The 20563-nt window shown below is 43.1% G+C and overlaps 9 non-coding genes and 9 pseudogenes across 9 annotated transcripts; all 18 read left to right on the top strand.

Annotated features, from left to right (window-relative positions):
* Window positions 1-117: 117 nt before the first annotated feature.
* On the top strand, window positions 118-236 carry LOC143012173 (5S ribosomal RNA). The gene has a single exon (XR_012965011.1). It is a non-coding gene; the product is annotated as a 5S ribosomal RNA (ribosomal RNA).
* Window positions 237-481: 245 nt separating this feature from the next.
* LOC143012148 (5S ribosomal RNA) lies at window positions 482-600 on the top strand. The gene has a single exon (XR_012964988.1). It is a non-coding gene; the product is annotated as a 5S ribosomal RNA (ribosomal RNA).
* Window positions 601-845: 245 nt separating this feature from the next.
* On the top strand, window positions 846-964 carry LOC143012175 (5S ribosomal RNA). The gene has a single exon (XR_012965013.1). It is a non-coding gene; the product is annotated as a 5S ribosomal RNA (ribosomal RNA).
* A 6476-nt stretch (window positions 965-7440) lies between these two features.
* Window positions 7441-7559, top strand: LOC143012185 (5S ribosomal RNA; annotated as a pseudogene).
* Window positions 7560-8094: 535 nt separating this feature from the next.
* Window positions 8095-8213, top strand: LOC143012182 (5S ribosomal RNA). Its single transcript, XR_012965018.1, has one exon. It is a non-coding gene; the product is annotated as a 5S ribosomal RNA (ribosomal RNA).
* Window positions 8214-8661: 448 nt separating this feature from the next.
* Window positions 8662-8780, top strand: LOC143012177 (5S ribosomal RNA). Its single transcript, XR_012965015.1, has one exon. It is a non-coding gene; the product is annotated as a 5S ribosomal RNA (ribosomal RNA).
* Window positions 8781-9240: 460 nt separating this feature from the next.
* Window positions 9241-9360, top strand: LOC143012187 (5S ribosomal RNA; annotated as a pseudogene).
* Window positions 9361-9820: 460 nt separating this feature from the next.
* LOC143012146 (5S ribosomal RNA) lies at window positions 9821-9929 on the top strand (annotated as a pseudogene).
* A 450-nt stretch (window positions 9930-10379) lies between these two features.
* On the top strand, window positions 10380-10498 carry LOC143012197 (5S ribosomal RNA; annotated as a pseudogene).
* Window positions 10499-10964: 466 nt separating this feature from the next.
* On the top strand, window positions 10965-11073 carry LOC143012145 (5S ribosomal RNA; annotated as a pseudogene).
* Window positions 11074-11523: 450 nt separating this feature from the next.
* On the top strand, window positions 11524-11642 carry LOC143012196 (5S ribosomal RNA; annotated as a pseudogene).
* Window positions 11643-11887: 245 nt separating this feature from the next.
* Window positions 11888-12007, top strand: LOC143012192 (5S ribosomal RNA; annotated as a pseudogene).
* Window positions 12008-12470: 463 nt separating this feature from the next.
* Window positions 12471-12579, top strand: LOC143012198 (5S ribosomal RNA; annotated as a pseudogene).
* A 245-nt stretch (window positions 12580-12824) lies between these two features.
* LOC143012171 (5S ribosomal RNA) lies at window positions 12825-12943 on the top strand. Its single transcript, XR_012965009.1, has one exon. It is a non-coding gene; the product is annotated as a 5S ribosomal RNA (ribosomal RNA).
* Window positions 12944-13397: 454 nt separating this feature from the next.
* Window positions 13398-13516, top strand: LOC143012180 (5S ribosomal RNA). Its single transcript, XR_012965017.1, has one exon. It is a non-coding gene; the product is annotated as a 5S ribosomal RNA (ribosomal RNA).
* Window positions 13517-13762: 246 nt separating this feature from the next.
* LOC143012188 (5S ribosomal RNA) lies at window positions 13763-13881 on the top strand (annotated as a pseudogene).
* A 445-nt stretch (window positions 13882-14326) lies between these two features.
* On the top strand, window positions 14327-14445 carry LOC143012169 (5S ribosomal RNA). The gene has a single exon (XR_012965007.1). It is a non-coding gene; the product is annotated as a 5S ribosomal RNA (ribosomal RNA).
* Window positions 14446-14912: 467 nt separating this feature from the next.
* Window positions 14913-15031, top strand: LOC143012158 (5S ribosomal RNA). Its single transcript, XR_012964997.1, has one exon. It is a non-coding gene; the product is annotated as a 5S ribosomal RNA (ribosomal RNA).
* Window positions 15032-20563: the final 5532 nt, after the last annotated feature.

The following is a 20563-nucleotide window of genomic DNA, read 5'->3' as shown; positions in this document are numbered from 1 at the left end:
TGATGAAGGCATCATGTAAATTGTGATATACATGAACTTGAGTGTAGTCATGTGTACACGGTGACTTGAACTGGGTCTGTCTCACCTATAAAGAGCCTCTGTGTGGCTGCTCTCTTCGTTTACGGCCATACCACTCTGAACACGCCCGATCTCGTCTGATCTCGGAAGCTAAGCAGCGTCGGGCCAGGTTAGTACTTGGATGGGAGACCGCCTTGGAATACCTGGTGGAGTAAGCATTTTGGCCCTCTGAGCAGCAGGCCTCACCTGGTCCTCCTCCCTCATGTTTCACTCCCTCTGTCAACACGCAATTTCCCTCGGGAGAATAAAGTTGTATCTTATCTTATCTGAAATGTTAGTGTTCTTCTGATGAAGGCATCATGTAAATTGTGATATACATGAACTTGAGTGTAGTCATGTGTACACGGTGACTTGAACTGGGTCTGTCTCACCTATAAAGAGCCTCTGTGTGGCTGTTTTCCTCGTTTACGGCCATACCACTCTGAACAAGCCCGATCTCGTCTGATCTCGGAAGCTAAGCAGCGTCGGGCCAGGTTAGTACTTGGATGGGAGACCGCCTGGGAATACCCGGTGCCGTAAGCATTTTGGCCCTCTGAGCAGCAGGCCTCACCTAATCCTCCTCCCTCATGTTTCACTCCCTCTGTCAACACGCAATTTCCCTCGGGAGAATAAAGTTGTATCTTATCTTATCTGAAATGTTAGTGTTCTTCTGATGAAGGCATCATGTAAATTGTGATATACATGAACTTGAGTATAGTCATGTGTACACGGTGACTTGAACTGGGTCTGTCTCACCTATAAAGAGCCTCTGCGTAGCTGCTGTCTTCGTTTACGGCCATACCACTCTGAACACGCCCGATCTTGTCTGATCTCGGAAGCTAAGCAGCGTCGGGCCAGGTTAGTATTTGGATGGGAGACCGCCTGGGAATACCCGGTGCAGTAAGCATTTTGGCCCTCTGAGCAGCAGGCCTCACCTGGTCCTCCTCCCTCATGTTTCACTCCCTCTGTGAACACGCAATTTCCCTCAGGAGAATAAAGTTGTATCCTATCTTATCTTATATGAAAGAAAACATTCAGAAAATGAGTATTGCACATGGTCATAATATGAGAAGATTGAATGCACATGAGAAGTGAAGTACACGGGCCACTGTGTGACGATGATGATGATGATGATGATGATGATGATGATGATGATGAAAGTGAGCGTCAAAAATGTAAGTGGTCCCTCTGTATGTTCTATGTGATGATTATCAGTTTCATTAGGTAAGACTTCATTATCCAGAAATGTGTGTTTCTGATGAAGGCATCATGTAAATTGTGATATACATGAACTTGAGTGTAGTCATGTGTACACGGTGACTTGAACTGGGTCTGTCTCACCTATAAAGAGCCTCTGTGTGGCTGCTCTCCTCGTTTACGGCCATACCACTCTGAACACGGAAGTAAGAGGAGGTGTGTGTGAGCTCCAGGCGTGCGTGTATTTTGACTGATCCTGTGCGGCAATTTTGATTTTGAGTTTGAACTGTGGCGTTTCTTTAAGCCCAGATTTTTCGTTTCTTTGATAGCTCGGTTTTTGGAGCCACCCCCAGCAGTTTTGACTGTCTGGGGGAAAGACGATCGGGCGTACAGGACCGTGGACGGTCAGAATATGACGGGAGAAATGGAGGACACACGTGCGGTGACAGCTCCTGACGTAGCCGAAAATGCGGAAGGAGGAAGAGGGCAGGAGAGAGAAATCATCAGAGAGGAAGAGATACGGATTATTAAGGATGAAGCTGAAGAGTTTCAGCAAAATTTAACGCTCGCCCTGGAGCTGATTGGAGAAGATAAAGTGACCGCAATGGAGCTGATCCAGGCAATACAAGACACTTGTGGGAAAATCATCGCCTGCCGGTACACGGGCAGAAATTAATATGAGATCACAATGAATCACCCGAAGGGGAAAGAAAGACTATTGGACGGCATAAAAATTGGACAGACCGCGATCATGTCCAAGGAGTTATGTAATGATGAGCTGGTGGTCTCGTTTCTGGGGCTGCCGGCGTATATCACGGACAGCGTCATTCTGGGCAAGCTGAACAGCTGGGGAGTGAGTGCAGTATCCCCGATCTTCAGGAGAATGTGGCCGGGAACTAGAATTGCTGACGGAACAAGATACGTGAAAGTTAAATTCACGGAGACGGTCCAATCACTTCCATATTCGACCAAGTTTGAGACGGCTTTTGGAGCAGAGTTCTTCAGAGTTTTGCACGACAAACAGGTGAAAGTGTGCAGACAGTGCATACAGACTGGTCATATCCTGAGGGACTGTCCAGATTTCCTTTGTAGAAAATGTGGAGAGCAGGGGCACTATGCAAGGGAGTGCATGGGCAGAGGGAACAAATGCCAGAGCTGCAAAAAGGAGAGCAGCAGATGTGTTTGTGAGGACGTTGATCATGCTCCAGGGACGGGAGGAAAGCAACGTGAGGAGCAGGAAGAATCGAGAGAGAATATCTCTGAGAGGGAGGAGACCGAGAAGGATCGTGCGGAGGGGGAAGCGGAGAAAGGAAGAGACATACTGGAGTCGGACGGAGAGCAAGGAATGGAGGTGAGAGGATCGACAGCTGAGGTGCCGGGACATGGAGACGCAGCAGAGGGGCAGAGTGTGAATACATCGGAGAGAAAGGAGAGGAAGGTGAAAATTGTTCAACTTCAGCGGCCCCCAGAATCAGACTCAGAGATATGCTTGACGGGGTCTCAAGAGTCGGGGAACTCGGAGTCTGATATGGACCTCGGAAACAGCCAGGAGCTGGGGAAGAGAAGACTGCAATGGATGCTGAAGACAAGGGGATCAAAAAGAGGAAAAAGTAAGACGTGAACTGTAGCATAAAGATGATGGGCCTGATTTATCTCTATGTATTTACAATGTTAAAAATACTATTGCAAAACACAAACGGCTTAAGATGTATTAACAAGATGCGAGATGTTTTAAGGGTGGATACTTTTGAAATCCTCTGTGTACAAGAGACTAAGTGGACAAGGGAGTGGAGAAGCTATCTGAGGGATACATGGGCTGGAAAAGTGTGGGCAAACAACGGTGTAAATGGACGAGCCGGAGTCGCTATTTTTGCTAAAGGAGATAAGATCAAAAATGTTAAGGAAATAGTGAAGGATGATGAGGGAAGGGTGATCGGTATTGAATTTATTTACAGGAATGTGCTTTACAAACTTTTGAATATTTATGCACGGAATGAGGACAACAAGCGTGGAATTTTCTTTGATCAACTAAAACCGCATTTGGGAGGGAACATTTGTGTAGTGGGGGATTTTAACTGTGCACTTACGAGATTGGATATATCAAGCAACAATACATACAAAAGTGATATAAGTAGGAAATCGCTAAATGAGCTTTTTGACTATTTCAACCTGGTAGATCTGTGGAGGGTGCGCAATATGGGAGAAAGGGGCTTTTCCAGACGACAGACGGTTCTGGGGAAACTTAAACAGTCCAGGATTGACTTATGTCTATTAGCATCTGGGCTGGAAAAAAAGATTTCAAAATGCTGGTATGAGTTCACAGGGTTTAGCGATCATGCAAGGTTATGGGTGGAGCTGGGGGAGAAAGAGCACAAAGGTGGAGGGTTATGGTGTTTAAATAACAGTGTTTTGCTGGATGGAAAATATAGGGAGAAAGTTGAAAATCTACTGAAAGAAAGAAAAAGAGAACTGCAGGGTGAGGGTTGTATAAATATGGGGGAGTGGTGGGAGGAGGTGAAATTGCACATCAAAAAAGTGACAATAAACTATTGTAAAAATAAAATGGAGAAGGAAAGAAGGACTGAGTATAGTTTAAGAGACCAGATTAATAAAGAGCTGGAAAGGTCGATTGCAGAGGAAAACTTCAACAATCTAAAATATCTCATGCTGAGAAAACAATTAGATGAGCTTGAGAAGAAACGGAGCAGAGGGGCAGCTATCAGATCGAGGATGAAGGATATTTTAGAAGGGGAAAAGAATACAAGTTTCTTTTTAGGGCTTGAAAAAAGACAGCAAAAGAAAGCTCATCTGCAAAACCTGAAAAATGAAGAGGGTAAGACAATGGAGAAGACAGAGGAAATGCTGGAGGTGGCTCATAAACATTTTAAAACACTTTTTTCAAAGATGGAGGTAAACTCTACAGACCACAGTGTTTTTGAAGGGATAGAAAAAAAATTAGGGGAAGATGACAGAGCAGACTGTGATAAAAACATAACAGAGGAAGAATTGGAAAGAGCAATAAATGGTTTGAATAAGAACAAAAGTCCAGGGCTGGATGGGTTATCGGGGGAATTTTACATCACCTTTAAACAGGTGATGAAGCCAATTCTCCTGAGAATCTTTCAATGCATGGAGCGGGAGGGGAAAGCATCTGGGGACTTCTTCACGGGGCTAATCCGAGTGGTGTATAAGAATAAGGGTGACAAAGGTGATTTGGGGAATTATAGGCCAATTAGTCTGCTAAATACAGATTATAAAATACTGGCTAAAATCCTGGCAAACAGATTGAAGGAGGTGATAGGCACAGTGGTGAATCCCTGTCAGTGTTATGGTGTGGTAGGGAGAGTCATTAGTGACATCATCTTATCGATCCAGGACATCTTTGACAAAACGAATCAGAAGGGAGGGCTGTACATAGGGGTTGATTTAGAGAAGGCGTTTGATAGGGTGGATCATGATTTTTTGTTTAAAACACTGGAAAAGATGGGTTTCGGGGAAGGTTTCACTAAATGGATTAGGTTAATATATAGGAATGCCATCAGTAGGGTGAAAATAAACGGGAGGTTAACTGAGAGCTTCGCTCTGGAGAGGTCAATCAGGCAAGGATGCCCGCTTTCAGCTATGTTATACTCCATAGCGGCAGAACCCTTGTCTGCCCTCATTAGGAGGGACCCAGGGATTTTGGGGATTGAAATGGAAGATAAAACGGACACGAAAATCTACCAGTACGCAGATGACATAAGTATTACGGTTAGGGATGAGAGGAGTGTAGACAGGGTGCTGCAGCATGTAGAGTGCTATGAGAGGGCATCTGGGGCCAAAATCAATGGGGAAAAAACCGAGCTAATGGGCTTTGGTGATGGTTTCGATTGTGTAAATAAATGGAATTTTGTAAAGAGAAATGAAATGGTGAAGGTTTTGGGTGTATACGTAGGTAAGAATCGAGATGCAGCAACAAAACAAACGTGGGGTGAAATAGAGGGAAAAATCAAAATGCGATTGGATTTCTGGTCCGGGAGGAAATTGAATCTAAGGGGTAAAGTGATAGTAACTAACGCCCTCCTCCTGTCCAAGTGTCAGTATGCGCTAAGAGTCTGTGAAATGCCGGACAGGGTAATAGGAAAGCTGAATGACATGATGAGTGCTTTCATCTGGAATAAAAAACAGCATTTGATAGCCAGGAAGGTGCTCATCAATGGGCAGAAGGAGGGCGGTTTGAAATTGGTGGACCTGAAAAGTAAAAAGCTTAGTGCACGGATTCGACTGTTAGGGAAATTTATGGGAAACGCAAAGATTTACGCGTGGCAGAAGTGCCTCGACTCTTGCCTACAGGGGTGGGATAATAGAGGAGTGTTTAATCTATGTAGGGAAACGGAGCAAAGGGAAAGAGCACAGGTTAATGCATTTACAGGGGAAATACTTGAAGCGTGGAATATTTTACTGGGGGATTTAAAGTTTAGACGTGAGACTGCGGAGCAGGTGTTACACCAACCAGTTTTCAGAAATCCGGCAATAAGGTGTCAGGGGAAGGTTTTTTCAGGGAGGTACTTGGAGGAACTAGGTTTAAATCAGGTGAAGCACTTTATCCAAAGAGGTGGTGGATTTCTGCAGGAGGAAGTAATCCAGGAGGTCAGGGGAAGATTAGGGAAAGTGAGACCAATAGAGATCAAAAGACTATGCCAGAGAATTTTAGAGGGGTTACCTCGTAGTTGGGTGGCGCTGGTGAAGGGGAGGAGGGCAGAGAAGGCTCTGGAGTTGGTCAGTTTCTCCCTCATCCAAGGAGGGAAAGAGCATGACATACGATCAGTTAACTCCAAGATACTATATAGAGTGTTTTTGGGAAAGGAAAAGAAGAAAGCGGCAGCTGAGGAAGTATGGCTAAGGCAGTTCCATGGGCTTCAGAGGGAGCACATTTGGTCAGATCTAAATGTGAAGTTCATTTCATCAGAGTGCTTTGATACAAATTTCAGGCTCAGACACAATAGAATATTTGTCAATTTGGTGCTAAACCAGATAAATAGACTCACCAGCAAGGTTTGTGATATATGTGAGGTGGAAGTGGAGACATTTAGGCACTTTATTTTTGAATGTAAGGAGTTAAAAGTGTTTTTTGAGAAACTGGACCAATGCTTTCAAAAATGTAGAGTCACAATCACGGAAAAGGAAAAATGGGAGAGGTTTTTTCTATTTGGGTATAAGGAAAGGAAAGCAGGGGTGAACAAATGGCTTATCAATTACATTCTGAGTTATGCCAAACATGTCATCAGACTTCGGAGAAACTATTCACATTTCGAGGACAAAAAAGTGAACATCTGGAGATTTTTCTGTAACTTTATGAAAAGGAATGTGAGTCTGCTGTGGGATGGTGGGGACAAGAATTTCAAACAAAAGGTGCTGGAAGATAACTGTCTATTTGTGAATGGTAATCAGGGTGGGGTGCAAATGTCAATAGGTCAAGGGTGAGGGGTGATGGGTGAAGGAAAAAAAAAAGAGAAAAAAGATGTGATGAATGGTGTTATGGATTGTTGGAAATAATTTGATTTGATTTGAAATGACTTGTATTTACTTGTGTAAAATGTATTTGTAAAAATATTTCTTTTTTTGATAATAAAAGAGAAAAAAAAAAACACGCCCGATCTCGTCTGATCTCGGACGCTAAGCAGCTTCGGGCCAGGTTAGTACTTGGATGGGAGACCGCCTGGGAATACCCGGTGCCGTAAGCATTTTGGCCCTCTGAGCAGCAGGCCTCACCTGGTCCTCCTCCCTCATGTTTCCCTCCCTCTGTCAACACCCAATGTCCCTCGGGAGAATAAAGTTGTATCTTATCTTATCTTATATGAAAGCATACATTCAGAAAATGAGTATTGCACATGGGCATAATATGAGAAGATTGAATGCACATGAGAAGTGAAGTACACGAGCCACTGTGTGACGATGATGATGATGATGATGATGAAGATGATGATGATGAAAGTGAGCGTCAGAGATGTTAGTGGTCCCTCTTTATGTTCTATGTGATGATCATCAGTTTCATTAGGTAAGACTTCATTATCCAGAAATGTGTGTTTCTGATGAAGGCATCATGTAAATTGTGATATACATGAACTTGAGTGTAGTCATGTGTACACGGTGACATGAACTGGGTATGTCTCACCTATAAAGAGCCTCTGTGTGGCTGCTCTCCTCGTTTACGTCCATAACACTCTGAACACGCCCGATCTCGTCTGATCTCGGAAGCTAATCAGCGTCGGGCCAGGTAAGTACTTGGATGGGAGACCGCCTGGGAATACCCGGTGCCGTAAGCATTTTGGCCCTCTGAGCAGCAGGCCTAACCTGGTCCTCCTCCCTCATGTTTCACTCCCTCTGTCAACACGCAATTTCTCTCGGGAGAATAAAGTTGTATCTTATCTTATCTGAAATGTTAGTGTTCTTCTGATGAAGGTGTTGCACACTTGAAGAAAGTAATACTCTCAACGGCGTGCTGGGAAAAGTTTTTCGTTTAATCCAAAGTTTCCACAATACAGCTCTCTTCACCATTTACATCTCCCGCCTTCCGTTCTCAGTGGCTACTTCTTCTCTCTCTCACCGTTATGCAACTGCATTATATCCCAGTACTACAGCGCCACTTCTGGCCAAAACATGCAACAACATCGTAACAAAAGAAAATAAAAGGCCACAACTTAATGGAAAAGGGACCAAAGAAAAGACTAAATGGGGGGTATGTCACAAAGGCATCATGTAAATTGTGATATACATGAACTTGAGTGTAGTCATGTGTACACGGTGACTTGAACTGGGTCTGTCTCACCTATAAAGAGCCTCTGTGTGGCTCCTCTCCTCGTTTACGGCCATACCACTCTGAACACACCCGATCTCGTCTGATCTCGGAAGCTAAGCAGCGTCGGGCCAGGTTAGTACTTGGATGGGAGACCGCCTGGGAATACCTGGTGCAGTAAGCATTTTGGCCCTCTGAGCAGCAGGCCTCACCTGGTCCTCCTCCCTCATGTTTCACTCCCTCTGTGAACACGCAATTTCCCTCGGGAGAATAAAGTTGCATCTTATCTTATCTTATATGAAAGCATACAATCAGAAAATGAGTATTGCACATGGGCATAATATGAGAAGATTGAATGCACATGAGAAGTGAAGTACACGAGCCACTGTGTGACAATGATGATGATGATGATGATGAAAGTGAGCGTCAGAGATGTTAGTGGTCCCTCTTTATGTTCTATATGATGATTATCAGTTTCATTAGGTAAGACTTCATTATCCAGAAATGTGTGTTTCTGATGAAGGCATCATGTAAATTGTGATATACATGAACTTGAGTGTAGTCATGTGTACACGGTGACTTGAACTGGGTCTGTCTCACTTATAAAGAGCCTCTGTGTGGCTGCTCTCCTCGTTTACGGCCATACCACTCTGAACACGCCTGATCTCGTCTGATCTCGGAAGCTAATTAGCGTCGGGCCAGGTTAGTACTTGGATGGGAGACCGCCTGGGAATACCCGGTGCAGTAAGCATTTTGGCCCTCTGAGCAGCAGGCCTCACCTGGTCCTCCTCCCTCATGTTTCACTCCCTCTGTGAACACGCAATTCTCCTCGGGAGAATAAAGTTGCATCTTATCTTATCTTATATGAAAGCATACATTCAGAAAATGAGTATTGCACACGATCATAATATGAGAAGATTGAATGCACATGAGAAGTGAACTACACGAGCCACTGTGTGACGATGATGATGATGATGATGATGATGATGATGATGAAAGTGAGCGTCAGAAATGTTAGTGGTCCCTCTGTATGTTCCATGTGATGATTATCAGTTTCATTAGGTAAGACTTCATTATCCAGAAATGTGTGTTTCTGATGAAGGCATCATGTAAATTGTGATATACATGAACTTGAGTGTAGTCATGTGTACACGGTGACTTGAACTGGGTCTGTCTCACCTATAAAGAGCCTGTGTGCGGCTGCTTTCCTTGTTTACGGCCATACCACTCTGAACATGCCTGATCTCGTCTGATCTTGTGAAGCTAAGCAGGGTCGGGCCAGGTTAGTACTTGGATGGGAGACCGCCTAGGAATACCCGGTGCCGTAAGCATTTTGGCCCTGTGAGCAGCAGGCCTCACCTGGTCCTCCTCCCTCATGTTTCACTCACTCTGTGAACACGCAAGTTCCCTCGGGAGAATAAAGTTGTATCTTATCTTATCTTATATGAAAGCATACATTCAGAAAATGAGTATTGCACATGGGCATAATATGAGAAGATTGAATGCACATGAGAAGTGAAGTACACGAGCCACTGTGTGATGATGATGATGATGATGATGATGATGATGATGATGAAAGTGAGGGTCAGAGATGTTAGTGGTCCCTCTTTATGTTCTATGTGATGATTATCAGTTTCATTAGGTAAGACTTCATTATCCAGAAATGTGTGTTTCTGATGAAGGCATCATGTAAATTGTGATATACATGAACTTGAGTGTAGTCATGTGTACACGGTGACTTGAACTGGGTCTGTCTCACCTATAAAGAGCCTCTGTGTGGCTGCTCTCCTAGTTTAAGGCCGTACCACTCTGAACACGCACAATCTCGGAAGCTAAGCAGCGTCGGGCCAGGTTAGTACTTGGATGGGAGACCGCCTAGGAATACCCGGTGCCGTAAGCATTTTGGCCCTCTGAGCAGCAGGCCTCACCTGGTCCTCCTCCCTCATGTTTCACTCCCTCTCTCAACACGCAATTTCCCTCGGGAAAATAAAGTTGTATCTTATCTTATCTTATATGAAAGCATACATTCAGAAAATGAGTATTTCATATGGTCATAATATGAGAAGATTGAATGCACATGAGAAGTGAAGTACACGAGCCACTGTGTGACGATGATGATGATGAAATGATGATGAAAGTGAGCGTCAGAAATGTTAGTGGTCCCTCTGTATGTTCCATGTGATGATTATCAGTTTCATTAGGTAAGACTTCATTATCCAGAAATGTGTGTTTCTGATGAAGGCATCATGTAAATTGTGATATACATGAACTTGAGTGTAGTCATGTGTACACGGTGACTTGAACTGAATCTGTCTCACCTATAAAGAGCCTCTGTGCGGCTGCTTTCCTTGTTTAGAGCCATACCACTCTGAACACGCCCGATCTCGTCTGATCTCGGAAGCTAATCAGCGTCGAGCCAGGTTAGTACTTGGATGGGAGACCGCCTGGGAATACCCAGTGCCGTAAGCATTTTGGCCCTGTGAGCAGCAGGCCTCACCTGGTCCTCCTCCCTCATGTTTCACTCCCTCTGTGAACACGCAAGTTCCCTCGGGAGAATAAAGTTGTATCTTATCTTATCTTATATGAAAGCATACATTCAGAAAATGAGTATTGCACATGGGCATAATATGAGAAGATTGAATGCACATGAGAAGTGAAGTACACGAGCCACTGTGTGATGATGATGATGATGATGATGATGATGATGATGATGATGATGAAAGTGAGGGTCAGAGATGTTAGTGGTCCCTCTTTATGTTCTATGTGATGATTATCAGTTTCATTAGGTAAGACTTCATTATCCAGAAATGTGTGTTTCTGATGAAGGCATCATGTAAATTGTGATATACATGAACTTGAGTGTAGTCATGTGTACACGGTGACTTGAACTGGGTCTGTCTCACCTATAAAGAGCCTCTGTGTGGCTGCTCTCCTAGTTTAAGGCCGTACCACTCTGAACACGCACAATCTCGGAAGCTAAGCAGCGTCGGGCCAGGTTAGTACTTGGATGGGAGACCGCCTAGGAATACCCGGTGCCGTAAGCATTTTGGCCCTCTGAGCAGCAGGCCTCACCTGGTCCTCCTCCCTCATGTTTCACTCCCTCTCTCAACACGCAATTTCCCTCGGGAAAATAAAGTTGTATCTTATCTTATCTTATATGAAAGCATACATTCAGAAAATGAGTATTTCATATGGTCATAATATGAGAAGATTGAATGCACATGAGAAGTGAAGTACACGAGCCACTGTGTGACGATGATGATGATGAAATGATGATGAAAGTGAGCGTCAGAAATGTTAGTGGTCCCTCTGTATGTTCCATGTGATGATTATCAGTTTCATTAGGTAAGACTTCATTATCCAGAAATGTGTGTTTCTGATGAAGGCATCATGTAAATTGTGATATACATGAACTTGAGTGTAGTCATGTGTACACGGTGACTTGAACTGAATCTGTCTCACCTATAAAGAGCCTCTGTGCGGCTGCTTTCCTTGTTTAGAGCCATACCACTCTGAACACGCCCGATCTCGTCTGATCTCGGAAGCTAATCAGCGTCGAGCCAGGTTAGTACTTGGATGGGAGACCGCCTGGGAATACCCAGTGCCGTAAGCATTTTGGCCCTCTGAGCAGCAGGCCTCACCTGGTCCTCCTCCCTCATGTTTCACTCCCTCTGTCAACACGCAATTTCCCTCGGGAGAATAAAGTTGTATCTTATCTTATCTGAAATGTTAGTGTTCTTCTGATGAAGGCATCATGTAAATTGTGATATACATGAACTTGAGTGTAGTCATGCGTACACGGTGACTTGAACTGGGTCTGTCTCACCTATAAAGAGCCTCTGTGTGGCTGCTCTCCTCGTTTACGGCCATACCACTCTGAACACGCCTGATCTCGTCTGATCTTGTGAAGCTAAGCAGCGTCGGGCCAGGTTAGTACTTGGATGGGAGATCGCCTAGGAATACCCGGTGCCGTAAGCATTTTGGCCCTGTGAGCAGCAGGCCTCACCTGGTCCTCCTCCCTCATGTTTCACTCCCTCTGTGAACACGCAAGTTCCCTCGGGAGAATAAAGTTGTATCTTATCTTATCTTATATGAAAGCATACATTCAGAAAATGAGTATTGCACATGGGCATAATATGAGAAGATTGAATGCACATGAGAAGTGAAGTACACGAGCCACTGTGTGATGATGATGATGATGATGATGATGATGATGATGATGATGAAAGTGAGGGTCAGAGATGTTAGTGGTCCCTCTTTATGTTCTATGTGATGATTATCAGTTTCATTAGGTAAGACTTCATTATCCAGAAATGTGTGTTTCTGATGAAGGCATCATGTAAATTGTGATATACATGAACTTGAGTGTAGTCATGTGTACACGGTGACTTGAACTGGGTCTGTCTCACCTATAAAGAGCCTCTGTGTGGCTGCTCTCCTAGTTTAAGGCCGTACCACTCTGAACACACACAATCTCGGAAGCTAAGCAGCGTCGGGCCAGGTTAGTACTTGGATGGGAGACCGCCTGGGAATACCCGGTGCCGTAAGCATTTTGGCCCTCTGAGCAGCAGGCCTCACCTGGTCCTCCTCCCTCATGTTTCACTCCCTCTGTCAACACGCAATTTCCCTCGGGAGAATAAAGTTGTCTCTTATCTTTTCTGAAATGTTAGTGTTCTTCTGATGAAGGCATCATGTAAATTGTGATATACATGAACTTGAGTGTAGTCATGTGTACACGGTGACTTGAACTGGGTCCGTCTCACCTATAAAGAGCCTCTGTGTGGCTGCTTTCCTCGTTTACGGCCATACCACTCTGAACACGCCCGATCTCGTCTGATCGCGGAAGCTAAGCAGCGTCGGGCCAGGTTAGTACTTGGATGGGAGACCGTCTGGGAATACCCGGTGCCATAAGCATTTTAGCCCTCTGAGCAGCAGGCCTCACCTGGTCCTCCTCCCTCATGTTTCACTCCCTCTGTCAACACCCAATGTCCTTCGGGAGAATAAAGTTGTATCTTATCTTATCTTATATGAAAGCATACATTCAGAAAATGAGTATTGCACATGGGCATAATATTTGATGATTGAATGCACATGAGGAGTGAAGTACATGAGCCACTGTGTGACGATGATGATGATGATGATGATGATGATGAAAGTGAGCGTCAGAGATGTAAGTGGTCCCTCTGTATGTTCTATGTGATGATTACCAGTTTCTTTAGGTAAGACTTCATTATCCAGAAATGTGTGTTTCTGATGAAGGCATCATGTAAATTGTGATATATATGAACTTGAGTGTAGTCATGTGTACACGGTGACATGAACTAGGTCTGTCTCACCTATAAAGAGCCTCTGTGTGGCTGCTCTCCTCGTTTACGGCCATACCACTCTGAACACGCCCGATCTTGTCTGATCTCGGAAGCTAATCAGCGTCCGGCCAGGTTAGTACTTGGATGGGAGACCGCCTGGGAATACCCGGTGCCGTAAGCATTTTGGCCTCTCTGAGCAGCAGGCCTCACCTGGTCCTCCTCCCTCATGTTTCACTCCCTCTGTCAACACGCAATTTCCCTCTGGAGAATAAAGTTGTATCTTATCTTATCTGAAATGTAAGTGTTCTTCTGATGAAGGCATCATGTAAATTGTGATATACATGAACTTGAGTGTAGTCATGTGTACACGGTGACTTGAACTGGGTCTGTCTCACCTATAAAGAGCCTCTGTGTGGCTGCTCTCCTCGTTTACGGCCATACCACTCTGAACACGCCCGATCTCTTCTGATCTCAGAAGCTAAGCAGCGTCCGGCCAGGTTAGTACTTGGATGGGAGACCGCCTGGGAATACCCGGTGCCGTTAGCATTTTGGCCCTCTGAGCAGCAGGCCTCACCTGGTCCTCCTCCCTCATGTTTCACTCCCTCTGTAAACACGCAATTTCCCACGGGAGAACAAAGTTGTATCTTATCTTTTCTTATATGAAAGCATACATTCAGAAAATGAGTATTGCACATGGGCATAATATGAGAAGATTGAATGCACATGAGAAGTGAAAAACACGAGCCACTGTGTGACAATGATGATGATGAGGATGAAAGTGAGCGTCAGAGATGTAAGTAGTCCCTCTGTATGTTCTATGTGATGATTATCAGTTTCATTAGGTAAGACTTCATTATCCAGAAATGTGTGTTTCTGATGAAGGCATCATGTAAATTGTGATATACATGAACTTGAGTGTAGTCATGTGTACACGGTGACTTGAACTGGGTCTGTCTCACCTATAAAGAGCCTCTGTGTGGCTGCTCTCCTCGTTTACGGCCATACCACTCTGAACACGCCCGATCTCGTCTGATCTCGGGAGCTAAGCAGCGTCGGGCCAGTTTAGTACTTGGATGGGAGACCGCCTGGGAATACCCGGTGCAGTAAGCATTTTGGCCCTCTGAGCAGCAGGCCTCACCTGGTCCTCCTCCCTCATGTTTCACTCCCTCTGTCAACACCCAATGTCCCTCGGGAGAATAAAGTTGTATCTTATCTTATCTTATATGAAAGCATACATTCAGAAAATGAGTATTGCACATGGGCACAATATGAGAAGATTGAATGCACATGAGAAGTGAAGAACACGAGCCACTGTCTGACAATGATGATGATGAGGATGATGATGATGATGATGATGATGAAAGTGAGCGTCAGAGATGTAAGTAGTCCCTCTGTATGTTCTATGTGATGATTATCAGTTTCATTAAGGTAAGACTTCATTATCCAGAAATGTGTGTTTCTGATGAAGGCATCATGTAAATTGTGATATACATGAACTTGAGTGTAGTCATGTGTACACGGTGACTTGAACTGGGTCTGTCTCACCTATAAAGTGCCTCTGTGTGGCTGCTCTCCTCGTTTACGGCCATACCACTCTGAACACGCCCGATCTCGTCTGATCTTGGAAGCTAAGCAGTGTCGGGCCAGGTTAGTACTTGGATGGGAGACCGCCTGGGAATACCCGGTGCCGTAAACATTTTGTCCCTCTGAGCAGCAGGCCTCACCTGGTCCTCCTCCCTCATGTTTCACTTCCTCTGTCAACACCCAATTTCCCTCAGGAGAATAAAGTTGTATCTTATCTTATCTTATATGAAAGCATACATTCAGAAAATGAGTATTGCACAAGGGCATAATATGAGAAGATTGAATGCACATGAGAAGTGAAGTACACGAGCCACTGTGTGACGATGATGATGATGATGATGATGATGATGATGAAAGTGCGCAGCATCCAGGCAGAAATGCCATCAATGTGTGTAAACTTGGGGCAAATTGGGGAATATTGAAAATTTTCTAAAAATGTTGACCCTCGGGTCATCGATTCTTGTAACTAGAGAAAACTTGAAAAGCCCATGTCTGTGACAAGGAAGGAGATAGAGAGCTACAATTTCAGATGCAGCATCCAGGCACAAATGCCATCAATGTGTGTAAATTTGGGACAAATTGGGGAATATTGAAAATTTTCTAAAAATGTAGATCCGCGGGTCATCAATTTTTGAAACTGGAGAAAACTTGAAAAGCCCATATCTGTGACAAGGAAGGAGATAGAGAGCTAAAATTTCAGGCGCAGCATCCAGGCAGAAATGCCATCAATTTGTGTAAATTTGGGACAAATTGGGGAATATTGAAAATTTTCTAAAAATGTTGACCCGCGGGTCATCGATTCTTGTAACTAGAGAAAACTTGAAAAGCCAATGTCTGTGACAAGGAAGGAGATAGAGAGCTACAATTTCAGACACAGCATCCAGGCAGAAATGCCATCAATGTGTGTAAATTTGGGGCAAATTGGGGAATATTGAAAATTGCCTATAAATGTTGACCCGGGTCATCAATTTTTGAAACTGGAGAAAACTTGAAAAGCCCATATCTGTGACAAGGAAGGAGATAGAGAGCTAAAATTTCAGACGCAGCATCCAGACAGAGATGCCATCAATTTGTGTAAATTTGGGACAAATTGGGGAATATTGAAAATTTTCTAAAAATGTTGACCCGCGGGTCATCGATTCTTGAAACTAGAGAAAACTTGAAAAGCCCATATCTGTGACAAGGAAGGAGATAGAGAGCTAAAATTTCAGACGCAGCATCCAGGCAGAAATGCCATCAATTTGTGTAAATTTGGGACAAATTGGGGAATATTGAAAATTTTCTAAAAATGTTGACCCGCGCGTCATTGATTCTTGAAACTAGAGAAAACTTGAAAAGCCCATATCTGTGACAAGGAAGGAGATAGAGAGCTACAATTTCAGACGCAGCATCCAGGCAGAAATGCCATCAATGTGTGTAAATTTGGGGCAAATTGGGGAATATTGAAAATTTTCTAAAAATGTTGACCTGGGTCATCAATTTTTGAAACTGGAGAAAACTTGAAAAGCCCATATCTGTGACAAGGAAGGAGATAGAGAGCTAAAATTTCAGGCACCGCATCCAGGCAGAAATGCCATCAATGTGTGTAAATTTGGGGCAAATTGGGGAATATTGAAAATTTTCTAAAAATGTTGACCAGGGTCATCAATTTTTGAAACTGGAGAAAACTTGAAAAGCCCATATCTGTGACAAGGAAGGAGATAGAGAGCTAAAATTTCAGGCACCGCATCCAGGCAGAAATGCCATCAATGTGTGTAAATTTGGGGCAAATTGGGGAATATAGAAAATGTTCTAAAAATGTTGTCCGGAGTCATCAATTTTTGGAACTGGAGAAAACTTGAAAAGCCCATATCTGTGACAAGGAAGGAGATAGAGAGCTACAATTTCAGACGCAGCATCCAGGCAGAAATGCCATCAATGTGTGTAAATTTGGGACAAATTGGGGAATATTGAAAATTTTCTAAAAATGTTGACCAGGGTCATCAATTTTTGAAACTGGAGAAAACTTGAAAAGCCCATATCTGTGACAAGGAAGGAGATAGAGAGCTAAAATTTCAGACGCAGCATCCAGGCAGAAATGCCATCAATGTTTGTAAATTTGGGGCAAATTGGGGAATATTGAAAATTTTCTAAAAATATTGACCCGGGTCATCAATTTTTGAAACTGGAGAAAACTTGAAAAGCCCATATCTGTGACAAGGAAGGAGATAGAGAGCTACAATTTCAGACACAGCATCCAGGCAGAAATGCCATCAATGTGTGTAAATTTGGGGCAAATTGGGGAATATTGAAAATTGCCTATAAATGTTGACCCGCGGGTCATCAATTTTTGAAACTGGAGAAAACTTGAAAAGCCCATATCTGTGACAAGGAAGGAGATAGAGAGCTAAAATTTCAGACGCAGCATCCAGACAGAGATGCCATCAATTTGTGTAAATTTGGGACAAATTGGGGAATATTGAAAATTTTCTAAAAATGTTGACCCGCGGGTCATCGATTCTTGTAACTAGAGAAAACTTGAAAAGCCCATGTCTGTGACAAGGAAGGAGATAGAGAGCTAAAATTTCAGACGCAGCATCCAGGCAGAAATGCCATCAATGTGTGTAAATTTGGGGCAAATTGGGGAATATTGAAAATTTTTTAAAAATGTTGACCCGGGTCATCAATTTTTGAAACTGGAGAAAACTTGAAAAGCCCATATCTGTGACAAGGAAGGAGATCGAGAGCTAAAATTTCAGACGCAGCATCCAGACAGAAATGCCATCAATTTGTGTAAATTTGGGACAAATTGGGGAATATTGAAAATTTTCTAAAAATGTTGACCCGCGGGTCATCGATTCTTGAAACTAGAGAAAACTTGAAAAGCCCATATCTGTGACAAGGAAGGAGATAGAGAGCTACAATTTCAGACGCAGCATCCAGGCAGAAATGCCATCAATTTGTGTAAATTTGGGACAAATTGGGGAATATTGAAAATTTTCTAAAAATGTTGACCCGCGCGTCATTGATTCTTGAAACTAGAGAAAACTTGAAAAGCCCATATCTGTGACAAGGAAGGAGATAGAGAGCTACAATTTCAGACGCAGCATCCAGGCAGAAATGCCATCAATGTGTGTAAATTTGGGGCAAATTGGGGAATATTGAAAATTTTCTAAAAATGTTGACCTGGGTCATCAATTTTTGAAACTGGAGAAAACTTGAAAAGCCCATATCTGTGACAAGGAAGGAGATAGAGAGCTAAAATTTCAGGCACCGCATCCAGGCAGAAATGCCATCAATGTGTGTAAATTTGGGGCAAATTGGGGAATATTGAAAATTTTCTAAAAATGTTGACCAGGGTCATCAATTTTTGAAACTGGAGAAAACTTGAAAAGCCCATATCTGTGACAAGGAAGGAGATAGAGAGCTAAAATTTCAGGCACCGCATCCAGGCAGAAATGCCATCAATGTGTGTAAATTTGGGGCAAATTGGGGAATATAGAAAATGTTCTAAAAATGTTGTCCCGAGTCATCAATTTTTGGAACTGGAGAAAACTTGAAAAGCCCATATCTGTGACAAGGAAGGAGATAGAGAGCTACAATTTCAGACGCAGCATCCAGGCAGAAATGCCATCAATGTGTGTAAATTTGGGACAAATTGGGGAATATTGAAAATTTTCTAAAAATGTTGACCAGGGTCATCAATTTTTGAAACTGGAGAAAACTTGAAAAGCCCATATCTGTGACAAGGAAGGAGATAGAGAGCTACAATTTCAGACACAGCATCCAGGCAGAAATGCCATCAATGTGTGTAAATTTGGGGCAAATTGGGGAATATTGAAAATTGCCTATAAATGTTGACCCGGGTCATCAATTTTTGAAACTGGAGAAAACTTGAAAAGCCCATATCTGTGACAAGGAAGGAGATAGAGAGCTAAAATTTCAGACGCAGCATCCAGACAGAGATGCCATCAATTTGTGTAAATTTGGGACAAATTGGGGAATATTGAAAATTTTCTAAAAATGTTGACCCGCGGGTCATCGATTCTTGTAACTAGAGAAAACTTGAAAAGCCCATGTCTGTGACAAGGAAGGAGATAGAGAGCTACAATTTCAGACGCAGCATCCAGGCAGAAATGCCATCAATGTGTGTAAATTTGGGGCAAATTGGGGAATATTGAAAATTTTTTAAAAATGTTGACCCGGGTCATCAATTTTTGAAACTGGAGAAAACTTGAAAAGCCCATATCTGTGACAAGGAAGGAGATCGAGAGCTAAAATTTCAGACGCAGCATCCAGACAGAAATGCCATCAATTTGTGTAAATTTGGGACAAATTGGGGAATATTGAAAATTTTCTAAAAATGTTGACCCGCGGGTCATCGATTCTTGAAACTAGAGAAAACTTGAAAAGCCCATATCTGTGACAAGGAAGGAGATAGAGAGCTACAATTTCAGACGCAGCATCCAGGCAGAAATGCCATCAATTTGTGTAAATTTGGGACAAATTGGGGAATATTGAAAATTTTCTAAAAATGTTGACCCGCGCGTCATTGATTCTTGAAACTAGAGAAAACTTGAAAAGCCCATATCTGTGACAAGGAAGGAGATAGAGAGCTACAATTTCAGACGCAGCATCCAGGCAGAAATGCCATCAATGTGTGTAAATTTGGGGCAAATTGGGGAATATTGAAAATTTTCTAAAAATGTTGACCTGGGTCATCAATTTTTGAAACTGGAGAAAACTTGAAAAGCCCATATCTGTGACAAGGAAGGAGATAGAGAGCTAAAATTTCAGGCACCGCATCCAGGCAGAAATGCCATCAATGTGTGTAAATTTGGGGCAAATTGGGGAATATTGAAAATTTTCTAAAAATGTTGACCAGGGTCATCAATTTTTGAAACTGGAGAAAACTTGAAAAGCCCATATCTGTGACAAGGAAGGAGATAGAGAGCTACAATTTCAGACGCAGCATCCAGGCAGAAATGCCATCAATGTGTGTAAATTTGGGACAAATTGGGGAATATTGAAAATTTTCTAAAAATGTTGACCAGGGTCATCAATTTTTGAAACTGGAGAAAACTTGAAAAGCCCATATCTGTGACAAGGAAGGAGATAGAGAGCTAAAATTTCAGACGCAGCATCCAGGCAGAAATGCCATCAATGTTTGTAAATTTGGGGCAAATTGGGGAATATTGAAAATTTTCTAAAAATATTGACCCGGGTCATCAATTTTTGAAACTGGAGAAAACTTGAAAAGCCCATATCTGTGACAAGGAAGGAGATAAAGAGCTAAAATTTCAGGTGCAGCATCCAGGCAGAAATGCCATCAATGTGTATAAATTTGGGGCAAATTGGGGAATATTGAAAATTTTCTAAAAATGTTGACACGCGGGTCATCGATTTTTGTAACTAGAGAAAACTTGAAAAGCCCATGTCTGTGACAAGGATGGAGATAGAGAGCTAAAATTTTAGGCGCAGCATCCAGACAGAAATGCCATCAATGTGTGTAAATTTGGGGCAAATTGGGGAATATTGAAAATTTTCTAAAAATGTTGACCCGGGTCATCAATTTTTGAAACTGGAGAAAACTTGAAAAGCCCATATCTGTGACAAGGAAGGAGATAGAGAGCTAAAATTTCAGGCGCAGCATCCAGGCAGAAAT

This window comes from Genypterus blacodes, unplaced genomic scaffold, assembly GCF_046128005.1.
Source record: "Genypterus blacodes isolate CSIRO-AG114 ecotype Tasmania unplaced genomic scaffold, CSIRO-AGI_Gbla_v1 ptg000141l_1, whole genome shotgun sequence".
NCBI classification, from domain to species: domain Eukaryota; kingdom Metazoa; phylum Chordata; class Actinopteri; order Ophidiiformes; family Ophidiidae; genus Genypterus; species Genypterus blacodes.
Note: the sequence above shows the minus strand (reverse complement) of the source record. Positions and strands in the feature narration are given on the sequence as shown.